General features: G+C 44.2%; 1 protein-coding gene across 13 annotated transcripts in view; it reads left to right on the plus strand.

The window, feature by feature from the left end:
• ZBTB38 (zinc finger and BTB domain containing 38) overlaps positions 1-9,249 on the plus strand; it is an 88,907-nt gene that overhangs the window by 68,993 nt on the left and 10,665 nt on the right. The window contains exon 1 of one of the 13 annotated variants that reach the window (XM_017523733.2): positions 4,715-5,867. The exons of the other annotated variants lie outside the window; for them this stretch is intronic. The gene's annotated coding sequence lies outside the window, so the exon portion shown is untranslated. Of the gene's footprint in view, positions 1-4,714; positions 5,868-9,249 lie in introns of those variants that run through there. 13 annotated transcript variants of the gene reach the window in all.

Genomic DNA, 9,249 nt, shown 5'->3' on the forward strand with positions numbered 1-9,249 from the left:
CACCTCTGCCACTCACTAGCTAAACGATCTTGGCCAAGTTCCACAGCCTCTCTGAACCTCACTTTTCTCACTTGTGAAATGAGAAAGATTGCTGTGAGGCCTGAATGGAATGATCTAAATGCAGTGTGTAATGGTGCTGAGCACACACAGCACATATGTGCTTGTTAGGTGTTGGGATACAGTTTGATGACATATGTAGGTGACTTCCTCCTGTCAAATGATAAGTCGCAATGGAGACATTGATGCACTTGTTAAGGGTATGGGGATGTCACTTTAAAGCAGTTCTCAGGCTGCCCAGAGGGGCTCCAGCAGAAGTAGGAGACAGGGTAAGCAGTTTCTTCATAGGGTAGTCAGAAGTCATGGGCCAGGTTGCGCGTACTATGTATCTCGGTAATTTTCAGCAAAAGGACACCTATCCAGACCCTGTCTCCCAGACCCTGGCTCAGTGTCATGATATCACCGATCTCAAATTCTTTTTTTGGTTTCCCATGTAAGTCTGATATGCATAGTTCTGCTGAGTACCACCATTATAAGCTCACATAACCGTGCCTTTTCCATCTACTGTTGGTTGCCTGATGGAGGACGAGGCTTATATACTGGTGTGCTGGGATGCAGAGCATCTACAGTTCATGAGCCAGCAGCAGGCCACAGACCCAGCACCGTCTCCAGATTAGCTCTCACAGAGGAGGCCGGGTGAGGGAGCAGACGCCAGAAGGAAGCGACTGGTGACTACAGAGTGGAAAGCTGCCGGAGTACGGGAAGGGAAGATGTCACCTGGAAGCTAAAACCTTTACAAACACCTGGCACCAAGGCCTCACAAGACACCCCCACGTCGCCACCTTTACAACATTTTTAGTGTTAAATTTTAAAGCGTTTGTTGCCAGTTGAGCCCAAGTTCTCGAGACAAAGACCAAATTCCTGGACTTTGAACAAAGCATGTCAGTCGTGCTTGAAAGATTGCTCTTTTTCTTCCTTTGGGCCAAAACAGTGACAGTAAGCAGTTTTACAGTGTTTCAGAGCCGTGGCTCAGTGTTTTAACTTGTTTGTGCTGTAATAGCTTTGTGGGCAGTGGACAGCTCTGTTTTTATCTTATGCGGCTCCGCTTTAGGTCAGCAGTGTTGATTTGTGTGTGGGATGGGTTCTTTCTCCTTTTTCATGTCAGAACAACCTTCTTGACTTTTTTTTTTTATGACAAACAAATGTCTTTTTCTCCATTAGCATAGGTGGGAAATAGCAGGGCAGTTCGTGGTGACCTGACACTGGATCTGGAAAACTTGGTGACAGTGCCAGACATGATGGGCTTTTTAAAGCTTACTTTTGGGTGCTTTCTGTTTTTGCATTCATTAAGTAAAGGTTTATTAACAATTATTATGTGGCAGTTGCAGTGCAGGGTGCCAGGAAAACTGGTCAACAGTCTCAGTCCTCATAGAATTTTTACTCTGTAGTAAAAGCACAGACTTGTCAAGTAACTTTTAATTACGATCTTAATAAGTACCATGAAAGAGAAGTATGCTTAAAAATACATAATAGAGGAACCAGACGGGAGGAGAGAAGCGGGTGGTGGATGGAGGTGAGGGTGGGCTGCCCAGGCTAGATGGGCATTCCAGGCTGCAGAAGCAACATATGCAAAGGCTCTGGGATGGGAAGGCCTGGGCACATTCAAGGAACAGAAAGAGGCTAGTGTGGGTTAGAGTGGCAGGAAAGGAGGTCAGATCACAGGAGACCTTAGAAGCCTTGGTAAGGCAGCTGAGATTTGGATTCAGTGTTTTGACAAGCCCTGCTGACTGCTCTCAGTTCCATATTGGCCGGGAGACTCTTCCCTCCATCATGGAGGAGGCTCACGTCAGAAGCCAGCTTTGCCCTTGGAGACTGTCTTCTCCCAGTGCTCCCCTGAGGCTTCACACCCACCAGTCTCATGCTGCACCCTGACCGGCAGGTCCCCAGCATTAGCTTCATCATCCCTGGGGTCTGCATTATCACAGGCCTGTAATAACAGGGTAAACCTACATACTCCTGGGGGGAGGGGAGGCAAATGAAAACCCCTCTTTCTGAGGCATTCACTTTAGATTAGCAAATTCTGGCTGTGCCAGTGTTTTCTGGGCTGTAAAACAGACAAAGATTGATTACATGTCAGGCGGCACCTTGAAAACGCCTCCTGGACAGCTGTTGTATACCTGGCCAGCCATGAGGGATCCCAGGTCCAAGGCCCATCACCCAGCAATGCTCAGATCATCCTGGCAACTGCCCCCTGGGATCAAGGGGCTGCTTGCCTTAACTGCCATCCTTGGCTGCCCTGCTTGGAGACCTCTCTGGCACATTCCTCGTTCTCTCTGTGATTTCTTGGCATGTGACTCAGGCTGGCTGCCCCCAACTGCCCAACCTCTTGAATCCCATTCTGGGTCTTTTCCAGCTGCCAGCTTCTTCTGTAGGGGTCTTGTATAACAAGATTGTGATTTGGGCTCACTGCTGGGCCCTTTTGTGCCATATAGAACAAGTCACCTGCTCTGACTTAATTACTGCTGTGTACGTGCACATACATGTGAGGCAGCAGAGTGCAGTAGACAAGACACTGTTCCTCCATCAGAAATTACAGGCTCTGCCATAAGCAAGTCACTTCTCTGGGCTCAGTTACCATATCTGTACTATGGGCATATTAATAATACCAGCTTACATATTGAGCACCAACTGCTAATTCACCGACTCCTCTGAGTACATACTAGTATTTCCATTTTCATGTGCCAGCCTCCACAGGATTGTGGAGGTGATTGAATTAATATGATAAGTGCTTTACAACTTGAAATGTATCTGATAAAAGCAATTTTATTCAGTATTGGAGAATTCAGACAGATGAAAATTGTAATTGGCAATATTTATGGTGACCATCCTCATGTAATGTTGATTTACAAACATATGTTTTTATAGTACATATTATTCATTTTTTAAATGAATACTGAGGGCCTCCTCTCTGTCAGACACTGTTCAGGGTACTTAAGATATGTCACTGAAGAAAATCAAAGATTGCTACTCTTGTGGGGCTTAAATTTTAGCAAGCAGATAAACAATAAATCAGTCAGTCCACTTTGTATATTGGAATGTTGAGTGCCGTGGAAAATCTAAAAAGCAGAGCAAGGCGAGGGGGATTGTGAGTGCAGGGAAAGGTGGTTGCTTTTTAGGGGATCATGAATGCAGGGGATGGTGGCAGGTTGCTTTTCGGGGGATCGTGAATGCAGTTCATGGTGGCAGGTTGCTTTTTGGGGGATCATGAGTGCAGGGGACAGTGGCAGGTTGCCTTTTTTAGTCAGGGTGAGCCTGGTTTGTGTTTCATATGCATGGCCACGTCACTTACTTGCTAGGCATTTACTGTGTGCCCCCGCCGTGTGCTGCGGCCTGGAGATACAGCAGTGAACCGTGAGCAGCCTAGATAAGCAGCTCCTCCTGGAGCTTACTTTCTGGCAGGCAGAGTGGACAGTAAACAAGCAGGCAAGGACAGGTGATAATTGCAGGTTGAGGTAAGCAGTATGAAGAAATAAACAAGGATGTGAGGGCAAGCCAAAGGGGCAACAGATAGATGGGGTGGTCCCTCTGATGAGGCGTTTGCACTGGGCCTGAAGCACAAGTCTCAGCCAGCCATGGGCAGTGCCGGAACCATGTGGGTCAAAAGCCCCAGGGCCGGAAGAGACTGAGCAGGTAGAGTCAGCCCAGGGAGCCTGTGTGCCTGAGCAAAAGCAGCACGAGGAGTGCAGTGGGAGGGAACAAGGGAGTCTGGAGAGCGGACAGCGCACGGCCTTGCCAGCCACCAGGAAGGATCCGATTTTATCCTAAGATCAGGGGAAGGCCTCGGCAGTGCTTTGAGCAGGGCTTGACTTGATCTCATTTGTGGTGGGTTTTTTTTTTTTTTTTTTTTTTTTTTTTTTTTTTGAGACTGAGTTTCACTTTTGTCACCCAGGCTGGAGTGCGATGGTGCGATCTCAGCTCACTGCACCGTCCGCAGACAGGGTTTCACCATGTTGGTCAGGCTGGTCTTGAACTCCCGACCTCAGGTGATCCACCAGCCTCAGCCTCCCAAAGTGCTGAGATTACAGGCGTGAGCCACCATGCCTGGCCTTGTTTGTGTTTTTAAAGATCACCTGGCCGAGGTTGGTGGATCACGAGGTTAGGAGTTAACGACCAGCCTGGCCAAGATGGTGAAACCCCATCTCTACTGAAAATATAAAAAGTAGCCAGGTGTGGTGGTGGTTGCCTGTAATCCCAGCTACTCCAGAGGCTGAGGCAGAGGTTGCAGTGAGCCGAGATCGCATCACTGCACTCCAGCCTTCCACAGAGCAAGATATTGTCTCTAAATATGTATATATCTCACCCTACATACTGCATGAAAGGTAAGCCGCATGAGCAGTTCTCTCCACAGCCACCAGCTGGGAAGAATGCAGTCAGTTCTCAAGCTAATTCCAGCTGACATTTCTTGAACCCTCTCCTAGGTGCCAGGGACCACACTTGGTGCTTTTTGGGCACGTCATCTCAGTCACTCCTCACTGCCCAGTTTCTGGTTCATCCAGGAAGTACCAATGTAAACTGTGATTCACTGTCTTGCAGGAGTCCCCAGAAATCCGAGGTGCAGAGGGGCTGGGGGTGGGGAGTGGCAGTGCAGTGGGGGAGGCGGATTTAGATTATTTAACACCAGAGCAGCAGCTGGTGCTTCGTTCATTTTAGGACAACTCATCCTTGTGATTAGCTGGAGGTTCACTCTTGTTCAGGAGCCAGAATGTAAACGGCTCTTCCCTTTGCCCTCCCAGAGAGGTAGCAGTCAACTGAGAGGTACGGAGCCACCTTCCATTCAATCAGCTAGTCCTTTGGGGTCACAAAGAAATGATGGTTGACCTTTGAAACCAACTCTTGATGATAAGTTCACCCCTAAAATAAAAATTTTCAGGGGACAGGAACTCTGGGACACAGCATTCTGATTTTAAAATACCTTCTATTAATACATTTTGGGACTCTGAGTGTCAGTGGAATTTGGGTAAAACAAGAAATGGAGACACAGCACTCAGAGGCTTCAGGGAGATTCTCTAAGCCTGTTTGCCAGATTTCTTAAGCAAGCAGGTGCCCAGGCAAGCTTGATCCTGAGATGAACCCAAGGTGTACCAGCTACCCTGAAACACTGCTGCATTTCAAAAAGAAAAAAGAAACCCAGGACCTTTCCCCGCTTTCATCTTTCCAAGCAAGCAACCTAAAATATTTAACTGGGCCCATTGCATCATTCATGAATCTGACAGTACTCGTTCTCACAATCCTATGTGCACGCAACTACAAGTCCAGGCCCTTAATGTTTACCTTCTCCAGATAATAGGTGAGGCTGTCCAAGATGGCCTCCCTCTCTGCTGAGTTCACTCCAGCAGCTTCCCAATGGTGGCCTTTAGAACAGCCTGAATTTCAATTAAAAAATAAGCTTCCCTGTCACACTGTGCCTTCTTGAATCTGATAGCTTAAGCGCAGTAAAGTCTGATAAATGTAGCTTTTCTGTGCGCATTTCAGGCCGCATTTAGAAGGCAAAATCAAGAGGATTTTCCTTTTCCTAGACACAGCTCAGCTCTATAAAGGGCTTCTGTTTTGTAATCTGTTTTCGAGATCTGATGCATGTGTTTCTAACACCCCGTCACGTGAGGAGGTCTGACGTAGTCACCCAACATGACTATGAGAAAATATACTGCAAAGATGTGTGTGGGATGGTGCAGCCAGCTCACTGAAGCAAAGTGTCCTTTGTCAGAAAACTTTCCGCAGTGAATAACAGACCCGTGCAGCAGATTTCACTTTGATATGGGCCCTGCGCTGGCCCAGTATGGACTGCGGGTTTGACTTTTGCAGGATTCCAGGTCAGTATCCTAATACAGTGCGTTCTTTTTTTAGTTAGGTTTTATTTCTAAGTTTCTTTTTATAGAAGACGACTTGCAGTAGAGGGAGGAGAAAGTTGCTCTGTCGATTCAGTTGTTATTACGTACATTAGGAGTTGAGTGGCCAAGGGACTCGCAAGAAGGCTCTTGGCCTTTTCCTCTGATTAGAAGATCTAGAAAAATGGGGTTCAGTCTGGCCTTGGAGAGTGGCTTTGAGTAAGTGACTTGTGGTTTTCACTAAGAATGCAGACTGAAAAGGTTTACTTCACTCTCCTCTCTGTAATATCTTAAAGATTTACTAATAAAAATACGCCAGATTTTACTAACAAGCCCTATAAAGAGCTGCATAATAGATACATTAGTTAACAACTTAAAGATTTTTCAAGAGTTTTTTTGCATTGTAAAAATTAAGAGTTTATATGGAAACTTATCATTGTAGGTTTTCTTCTGTGCATTTTGGTAAGATCACCTTAACTAATTGAAGGGAGAGAAGATTTAATTAAGCTGGAAATACTGGGAAGTACTTAGTCAGATTATTGCCAAGAATTGTTTCCCTTATTTTCAAATTCATTCCCAGAATGAGTGAACCAATACTTAAAAGAAATATCCAGGATAGATTACAGTGACCATGCTAACCTTTGAGACTTGGAAGGCAAGGATAGAAGCAATGATAGATTGATTGTATAAACAGATTGTAGGTAGCAGCCCTGCAAATCAAAGAGCAATTTCCACCTGGGTATGATGTGGAGCGGACTGCTGGTCCACCTGGTTTTTCAGCCATGTTCAAACTGAAGAAATAGTAATCGCCTCACACTTGGAAAATTAAGGACAGGTATAGAGTGTGTGTATATCTGCATGGCTGTGGGTGTGTCTGTGTTTCTGTATCCCTTGGTCTTTCCAGCTATCTCCTGAGGATTTCTGCTTAGTGTTTTACCACACTTTTATTCACTGTCTCTTTAGTCCTTTTAGGCTTATGTATATTTATTTTATTGAGTAAAAATTTTAAATAATTTCTTTGAAAATTAACATTTTTAATTAAAATTGTTTTGACTTTTTGGGGGGGAGCTTAGCACAGCAGTTCTCCAACTTTTTGGTCCCTAGACTCCCTTACACTCTTACGGTCATTGGGAACCCAAAGAGCTTTTGTTTATCTGAGTTCTTTCTATCAATATTTACCACATTCAGGGTTTTAAATGAGAATTTAAAGAACTATTAGATTGATGGAAAAGTAATTACAGATTTTGCCGTTAGTTTTAATTGTACCAACCTAATATTTATTAACTGATGGAAAATGACTGTGATAAATCCAACTGAATGATAAAATAACATCTTATTAAAAGTATTTTCTAAAAGAAAAAAATAGTGACAGGACTAGTATGGTTTTACATTTTTGCAAATATTTTAAAGTCTGGCTTAATAGAAAGAGCTAGATTTTCATCCCTGCTCCTGCCTTCAGCTCTGGTATGCTGTTTTAGTTGAAGTATGTAAAGGAAATCCAGCTTCTCACAAATAGGTAGTTGGAAGGGAAGTTTTTTTAATAGCCTTTTCAGCTAATTGTGGGTATTCTTTGATACTACACCAAAACTTGACAAGTGATAATTTCCTAAAAGTGTGTCTTTATTAGTAAATCTTTAAGACATTGCAGAAAGAAGAGTGAAGCAATCCTACATTCTTACAACTCAAAGGCACTTTCTCAAGGCTGCTGTCCAGGGCCAGCTCCTTTCTGCTCACTGTCAACATCACCAACAATGCATTGTCATGCCTACAGGTGCAGAGAGTACAAAGATGATCAGATTGTCCCTGTACTCAAGGAGCTCATAGGGAAGATATAAATGTGAACAAATGCATCATACCGCACATTGCAATGATGGAAAACCAAAAACTAGAAATTCCGGAGGAGCAAGGCTACCCAGATGAGACAAGAACAAGTGAGGATTGCCAGGCAGGGGAACTAGGGACTGGGAGAGAAGGATAATCGTAAGAGGAAATACAGTTTCTCTCCTAAGGCTTTATTCAGGCAGAATGCAGAAGTCTCCCAAAGGTACAAGAAAAGGGACCCATGACAAGGGAGAGTGTGCTGTGTGTGTGTGTGTGTGTAAGGTAGGGGAGGAGGTATAGATGTGGGGAGTGGGGAGGCTAGGATGGAGAAGGACACTGCTTTCTTTCCTTCTTTTTTTTTTTTTTTTGACAGAGAGTCTCGCTCAGTCACCAGGTTGGAGTGCAGTGGCGCAATCTCAGCTCACTGCAACCTCCACCTTCCAGGTTCAAGCGATTCTCCTGCCTCAGCCTCCTGAGTAGCTGGGACTATAGGCGCGTACCACCATGCCCAGCTAATTTTTGTATTATTAGTAGAGTCGGGGTTTCACCATGTTGGCCAGGATGGTCTCAATCTCTTGACCTCATAATCCGCCCCCTCAGCAATTACAGGCATGAGCCACTGGGCCCGGCCCGCTTTTTACCTTAATGCATATCTGTGCTGTTTTAGTCTTTGATCATGAGCATAGATTCATTTTCTTTTTCTAAAGCTAAGAAATTCTAAAAAGCAAGTGAAGAAAGTTCATTTCAGTCATCAAAAGTATCTTAAGTGCCTCTGTTTACGTTACATGTATGTGTTTTTATTACATAAGGCTGAAGCATAGCAGGAGACAAAAACAGAAAATTCTAAATATGCTAATTAACTAGAATTTCCCAGTGGCATTTATATAAAGTCTAATTATAAAATGTGTTTATCATATATTTATATAATTCGTAAAAGTACTTTACATATTTGTACAATATACTTTCTGTAAATATACACAAGTGTACTTATAAGTATAATATAGAATTTTATATTTAATTCATATAGGTTGGCTGTGCTGGCTCAGGCCTGTAATCCAAGCACTTTGGGAGGCCAAGGTGGGAGGATCACTTGAGCCCAGGAGTTTGGGACCAGCCTGGGCAACATAGTGGTCTCAAACCGTCTCTGACAACAAATTTAGAAATTATCTAGGGATGGTGGCACATGCCTGTTATCCCAGCTACTGTTGGGGGATGGGCGAGAGCTGAGGTGGAAAGATCACTTGAACCCAGGAGTTCAGGGCTGTAATGAGCCATGACAGCACCACTGCCCTCCAGTGGCACTCCACCCTGGGCAGCAAAGCAAGACCCTGTCTCAGAAAAGAAAAAAATAATAAAAGTAAATAATTTATATAGAGATTTAGATTTTGTTTATATATAAAATACTGGATGACCATTCGTCCTGATTTTTTGGGGTAATCTCGATGTGTACCTGTTTCCCTGGCATTAGTTGTATCTCTCTCAAGTGTCCTATTTTGGATGCTGAATTATGTGTTCATCCTTTTTTTTTTTTTTTTTTTTTTTTTTT

This window comes from Cebus imitator, unplaced genomic scaffold (assembly GCF_001604975.1).
Source record: "Cebus imitator isolate Cc_AM_T3 unplaced genomic scaffold, Cebus_imitator-1.0 Scaffold30, whole genome shotgun sequence".
Lineage (NCBI taxonomy): Eukaryota > Metazoa > Chordata > Mammalia > Primates > Cebidae > Cebus > Cebus imitator.